This window comes from Pinus tabuliformis, chromosome 1_2 (assembly GCF_031772625.1).
Source record: "Pinus tabuliformis cultivar Carrire ecotype Pingquan chromosome 1_2, CPIR1, whole genome shotgun sequence".
Classification (NCBI taxonomy): domain Eukaryota; kingdom Viridiplantae; phylum Streptophyta; class Pinopsida; order Pinales; family Pinaceae; genus Pinus; species Pinus tabuliformis.
This window is the reverse complement of record NC_142298.1, coordinates 750,475,585-750,482,756: the sequence shown is the minus strand read 5'-3', so window position 1 is coordinate 750,482,756 and position 7,172 is coordinate 750,475,585.

The window sequence follows — 7,172 nt, the reverse complement described above, 5'->3', positions numbered from 1 at the left end:
CATCTTTTGTCAAATTCCGGAAGGATTCCCATGAGAGGGGGACCTTATATGAGTGTAGTGCATCCTCCACAAGAAGCTTGATCAACCCATGGTGGGCTATCTGATCTGGTATGCCCTCTTTCAGCTTTGTGGCACACTCCATTAGAGACTGCAGTAGGTAATAAGGGATGCTCAGTTTTTGTTCTACAGGAAGATCAATTCGGTGCCTCAATTCAGTGAGCAGCCGAAAGTGATATGCATACACGATGCTGAAACGGCCTTCACAAGTGATATATTTCATGATTTGCAAACTGACTTCATTCCAAGGTGGCAACAGGCTCGTTCTTCGCACCCCATTTTTGTCCTCCGAGAATTCTTCCTCAGGTGGAAAGAATTCTTTCTTTGCCTGCTGGCTCAGCTTTCTTTCTTCCTTATCCCACGGCAAACCCATAGGAAGTTCTGTGATCCGGCTGATATGTTGCGGGGTGAGCTTGAGGCTCAGACCTCTGAAGTTCACTGTGGCCAGTGTCTGGGATTTAGGCTTCAGAGCCTGCAAGAATTCTTCGGCCACTTCATCATCGTAACCCTGCAGCTTATCACAAAAAGGCATCCATTGTGCTCTGGTGAAGAGCTCTACCACTGCCGGGTTTTCCCTTAGTTTGGTTGAATCAGTGGGTTCCCGTCTTATAAACCCACCCGGCATGATGAACACGGTTGTTTTAATTAAAGGTGGCAAATGCAAAAGAGGTTTGGTCTATTAAGACAGAGCATGCACATAATCCACAAAATTCAACACAGTCTACTTCACATCCTGTAGAACGACAGCATAGGCACAGCAAACAACAATTCCACCGATATCTTTATGACCAGACTGTGGACGATGGTCTTGCCACTCTTACTAACCAGTTGCATGAAGAGTTCAGGGTTACCTCGTTAATTGGCCACCTTTTTTCGTGAGGCACCCGCTTCCCTGTAGAAGACTGCGTTCCTGTAGACTGCGTTCCTGTAGAACTGCGTTCCTGTAGAAACTGTGTTCCTGTAGGAGCAGTGCGCAATTCTCGGGGAGGACTGTAGTTGGCCCGCGTTCAAGGTGTGCTTCACCGGCGTTCTGGTAGCCAACAGCTCGGCGTATCAAAGCGCAGAGGAGATCAGAATAGCCACTCGAGTTTGAAGTGGTGGTTGATAAATGCATGCGCATGATCTGGCCAATTAGATTTTGAATCGGCGCAATCCGTGGCGCGGGGGATGAGCTGTCCCCGCCGGACCGTTGGGCGACGTCATCTATCATTCGCCTGCGTATTCACTTGCTGTCGCATCCATTCCCACAGATTTGCCGCCGCCTTTTCCTGTTAAACTCAAGCTTCCGACGGGAGTGTTCTCACGTGCGTGCCGCACATTCTCTTTGTCGTGGCCGCCACCCAAACATCCAATTACACTTTAACTAGCCGACGTGGCCAGTCGACTGGCCATACGGCCGCTCAACCATTCAATTTTACGCTATGCAAACAATTTCAAAGTAAAATTCATGCGATTTGATGGAAGGAAGGGTTGAGACACTTACCTGCGTGGCTGCACACGATTTTTCCAGTTCTTAGACGATGGTGAGTGGATCTACCTGTTGCGTGCGACTTACACAGATTTGGAGGCTCGTGGTTACAGGCTGCCGACGATGGAGTGGATGTTTTGCTTGCATGCGCCCACGTTTCATTTCAGATGGCGGTGCTGTGAATGGTATCCACTCGAGCAGGTTGAACTGTTACAGGATTCCCGCGAGGTGTCTCGTAACAGTCCTTTCTCCTTGGGTGCATGCTGCACGACGGAGGATCTGGCCTTTCAATCACGTTCCCGGAGCTTCTGATGCCTGTGGTATGAGATCTCGGCGTTTGTTTAACTTTGAAAATGGCTTTTCCGCGAGAACTCATCGATCTTCTTTGTTGGTGCAGGGAACTTGGTTGCATGTCGACAAGGATGGTGGAGCAAGGTGACAGCAATATGCAAGGGTGCCAACAGAGGCTTGCATGCATCCAAACCAATCCATAGTCGCTAAATCTCCTTTTAAGATGAATTCTGGGCCGTCCCAAACTTCTACAGGAAGTTTCCTGTAGAACACAGAGCTTCCTGTAGAAAGTTCGGCCTTCCTGTAGAAAGTTTGTACTTTCCTGTAGAAAATCTGCGCCTTCCTGTAGAAAGACTGCATCTTCCTGTAGAAAGACTGCATCTTCCTGTAGAGGACTCAAATCATGATAAAATTGCACATACCTTGAAAAAAACATGGGTACCCTTGGAGGAGGTGCTGGTGAGGTCTCTTGACAGCAACATAAGGACCCTTGGCTTTGAGTTGAAGGATTCCTCTCCTCCATAGAACATCTGCAACCTGCATGCAATTTTACCATATTTTGCTTATTGTTTTTTTCTTTTTTTTTGAAAGATAACAGGGGCGCCTCAAAGAGGTTTTCACCCTTGCCATCTGCCCTGAGCGCCTCAGAGAGGTTTTCACTCAAGGATCTTTTTCAAACCTTTTCTCTCTTTTTTTTTGAAAGACAATAGGGGCACCTCAATGAGGTTTTCACCCCTACCACCTGCCTTGGGCGCCTCAGAGAGGTTTTCACCCAAGGATCTTTATTATTATTATTTTTTTTTTTCTCTTTTTTTTTTTTTTTATATCCTTCAGGGTATGCCAAAAGCAGAGGCAGAACCCTTCTCTATGACCAATACAGATTTCTCCATAGTTTTGATGAACTCTTGTCTTGAGAGAGGTCTCCTGTAGATCTTCAATCGATGCCCATTGACAAGCGTGGGAATGGCTTCCTCATCAATGGTTCGAATGAGGACAGATCCATTGTCATGGCATTTCTCCACTGCATATGGTCCTAGCCATCTGGTTCTCAGCTTCCCCTTGAAATCTTTGTATCTGGAGTCATACAACAAAGCCCAATCTCCCGGCTGAAATTGCTTGTCATGGAGATGTTGGTCATGCCACACCTTTCTCTGAAGTTGAACCACCTCTGAGTGAAGGAGGGCCTGCATTCTGTGCTCATCCAGGCCATTCAGCTGCAGTAGCCTTTCTTGTTGTGCATGGCTGAGATCTAGGTCCAGCTGAGCTGCCATCCTCAAAGTGTTGTACTCAAACTCAATGGACAGCAAAGCTTTCTTCCCATAGACCAGCTCATATGGTGTGAAGCCGGTGGTGGTCTTCCAAGTGGTGTTGTAAGCCCATGTGGCTTCAACCAGGCGATCTGCCCAGTCCTTTCTGCTGCTGCTCACCACCTTAGTCAAGATCCCTTCTAAGGCTCTATTGGTGACTTCCACCTGCCCATTTGCTTGAGGGTGATAAGGGGTGGAAGTCCTGTGCTTGATCTTGTGATGAGCTAGTAGATCTTCAACCAGGTTGGAGGTGAACTGGCTCCCTTGATCGGTGACCAGCTCTCTTGGATAGCCAAACTTATAGAAGATGTTTTCTCTTAGGAACTCGGCCACCTTTTCTTCTGTTGCGGCTTTGATTGCTTTGGTCTCTGCCCACTTTGTCAAATAGTCAGTACACACAATGATGTAAGTCCTTTCCCTCGAAGAGGGGTTGATTGGGCCCACAAAGTCCATGCCCCACTTCTCAAATGGCTCAAGAGTCACTTGAGGTTGGAGAGGCATCTCATCCCTTTGGGTCGGTTTCCCCATTCTTTGGCATTGGTCACACTGACTGACATATCTCCTGACATCTTGATGAAGTGTGGGCCAATAGTAGCCTGCCTGCAGGATTTTGAAGGCAGTTCTCTTTGCTGCAAAATGTCCTCCACAAGGCCCATCATGACAAGTGAGGAGGATATCAAAGACTTCCTCCTCCCTTACACAACGCCTTAAGATCTGATCGGGGCCAAGCTTGAACAGATTGCCCCCGATCCAAGTAAATGAGGCACTTTTTCTGATGATTCTGCTCTTCTCTCTGGAAGATAGGTGTGGAGGGAACTGTGCTGAAACAAGATAGTTTGCTATCTCAGCAAACCATGGAGAGAGTACTGAAATAGCAAACAGATGTTCATCGGGCATCTGGTCATCCACTATTCCATCCTCATCTGCAGACAAATCCAATCTAGATAAAAAGTCAGCAACAACATTTTCTCTACCTGGTTTGTCAACAATGGTCAAATCAAACTGCTACAATAAAAGTAACCATCTAATAATACGAGCATTCACATCTGGTTTATTCATTAAATATCTAATAGCAGCATGGTCAGTATGTACAAAGGTCTGGTAACCAGTAATATAATGTCGGAACTTGTTCAATGCATGGACCACAGCCAAGAATTCTTTCTCGGTTACAGTGTAATTCAGCTCAGCTTTGGACAAGTTTTTTCTAACAAAGTAAATGGCATATGGAAGTTTCTGCTCAACTTGTCCTAAAGCTGCACCTATGGCTTTGTTCGAGGCATCAGTGTGGATGTGGAAAGGTAGGGCCCAGTTTGGACCTCTAAGGATTGGGGCTGACACCAACTTGTCCTTTAATTCATTTAAAGCCCTCTGACAATCGTCAGTCCAATTAAACTCCACATCTTTTGCCAACAGGCCAAACAATGGCGAGGCTAGCTTGCTGAAATCTTTAATGAATCTCCGGTAGTATCCTGCTAATCCCAAGAAACTCTGGACATCCCTTACCTTTTGAGGAGGTGGAACCCTCTTGATGAGAGCAATTTTGTTAGGATCCACTTGCAACCCATGGCAAGAAATGGTATGGCCTAGCACGGTCCCTTCAGTCATTAGGAATTCACATTTTTCAGGACTAAGGGACAAGTTCATCTCGGTGCATTTGGTTAGGACTTTTCCCAGGTTGGACAATGCTTCCTGGAAGTTCGCCCCATAAGGAGTAAAGTCATCCATATAGATTTCTACTGCATCATGGACCAGCTCCGAAAAGATGCTCAAGACAGCTCTCTAAAAGGTAGCAGGAGCATTGCATAGCCCAAAGGGAAGGACTCGATAGGCAAAGGTACCCCAAGGACAAGTGAAGGTGGTCTTATCTTGGTCTTCCGGGCTGATTTGGATTTGGTTGTACCCGCTAAACCCATCCAGGAAAGAGAAGAACTTCTTTCCTGCCAGTCCATCCAACACTTGATCTATGAAAGGTAGAGGGAAATGGTCCTTCTTGGTAGCTTTGTTCAGTTCTCGGTAGTCCACACAGATTCTCCATTTCCCATTTTTCTTGGGAACCAACACTAGAGGGGACACCCATTCACTATCTGAGATGGGGTAGATGAATCCGGCATCCAACAGTTTTTGCAATTCTTCCTTGACAATGTCCTTAAGGGCTGGATTCATTCTCCTCTGAGGTTGCCTAACCGGTTTACAATCCTCTTTGATGTATATATGATGGGTACAGACCGAAGGATGGACTCCTTTCATTTCCTTATAGCTCCAAGCAAAAGCATCTAGGTGGCTGGCCAACAGACTACACAGCTCCTTTTCCTGGGAAGGAGATAGGGAGGAGCTGATCTTTAATGTTTTCTCAGGGCCGAACTCCACACTCTTGACTCTGGGAGTGACAGGGTTGGTTGTACAAAGATCCACTAAGGTGCTAGCTTGGGCATCCTCCACCAATTTCTCTAAGGGTAGTGCACTGGAAGGTGGATTCTGGATCAAGGTCTCGATCAAGTCATCCTCGGTTGGGGGGTCTCTTCTAGTGGTATCTAAGGTGCACATAGGTGCTGAGTACACCTCGTCTTCCTCTCCTTCTTCCAACCAAAGTGGTAAGTCATGCTCTAAGGAGGGTTGGGCAGGAGGGTATAGGACTAGCTGCTTGGACATGGGACCATTTTTGAGGGTCATGTTTCCTGCATGACAACTTATGTAAGCATCTGCAGTAGCTAACCAAGGCCTTCCCAAAATGAGAGGATATCCAGTAAGCTTGGCCTTTGGTTGCAGAACCAGGAAGTCTGCAGGGTATTCCCAAGAGTCAATAGAGACCAAGACATCCTCCACAATCCCTTCGGGAGTCACGGTGGAGCGATCTGCTAATTGCAGTACTGTCGAGGTCTTCCTCAAGGAACCCTGAAGATTAAGCTTAAGCATGGTATCCCTGGTCATCACATTAATGGCAGCCCCCAGATCGATCAAGGTGTGAGGTATATTGGTGCCATTGATGTGAACATCTACTACAGGACTTCCAGGATCTAGGTACTTTGGGCAGATGACTTGTCCTAACATAAGGTCAGACAGTTGTCCTATGACATTGATAGTTGAGGCGTCTCTCTTCCGTCTGCCTGGGTGTTTGAAACACTTCTCCTTAACCAGTTTGTTGTATATTGGCACATCCTTGATGGCTTGGAGAAGTGGTATCTTTACACACAACTGCTTGAGCTCACCCAGAAGCTCATCCTCCTCTGGGTTGGGTTGTGTGGTGGCTGTTAGTCTCTCAGGAAAGGGTGGAATAACCTTCGGTTCACTTTCCTGTTTATCTTCCTCATCCTCCGGGGGAGGAGGTTGGCGATCTGGTAGAGTCTTTCCAGATCGAAGATTGATCTCCTGGATCTCCACAGCATAGGTAGGGCATGAGGTTTCCCCAGTGTATACCTGCTGGGCCTGTCTATTGTTGGGGTTCGGGTTCGGTTGAGCAGGCATTTGAGGTTGCCTTGGAGGAGCAGGAGGTAATGGCTGAGGTTGAACTGGTGGTGGAGGCAAAATGGCAGGAGGGGTGTTGTATTGGGGCCTCCACCCCGACTGAGGTGCATTCCATTGAGGCTGTGGCTGGGCATGTGAGTGATATGAATGAGAAGTAGGTTGAGTGGGGTACTGAGGTGGATAAGACCATGGAGGAGGCATGGACCATGAAGGATGAGCAGGGGGACCCCAGGAAGGCATAGGAGTCGATTGGTTGGGGATGTAATAAGCTTGAGATGCCCCTTGCATCCCCTGCTGATAAGGTCTAGATCCCTGTGGCCTCCTTTGGTTGAGGTAATAGAGAGGCTCTGTGGGAGCTTCTGTCCCTTGGTACATGGCTTTAAACCCAGGTAAGGTTGGACACTGATTTGTGGGATGGTCCTCCTCACAAACAAAACACACTTCAACCGAATGCAATGGACATTCGTTCTTAGGGTGTCTCCTTGTGCACCGAGGACAGAAGACAGCCAAGGCTCTCTCAGCTTCTTCTTTCTTTTGTTGAATCCTGAATGTGTCAAGCTGCATGGCAATGGTCTATCTCACCTCAC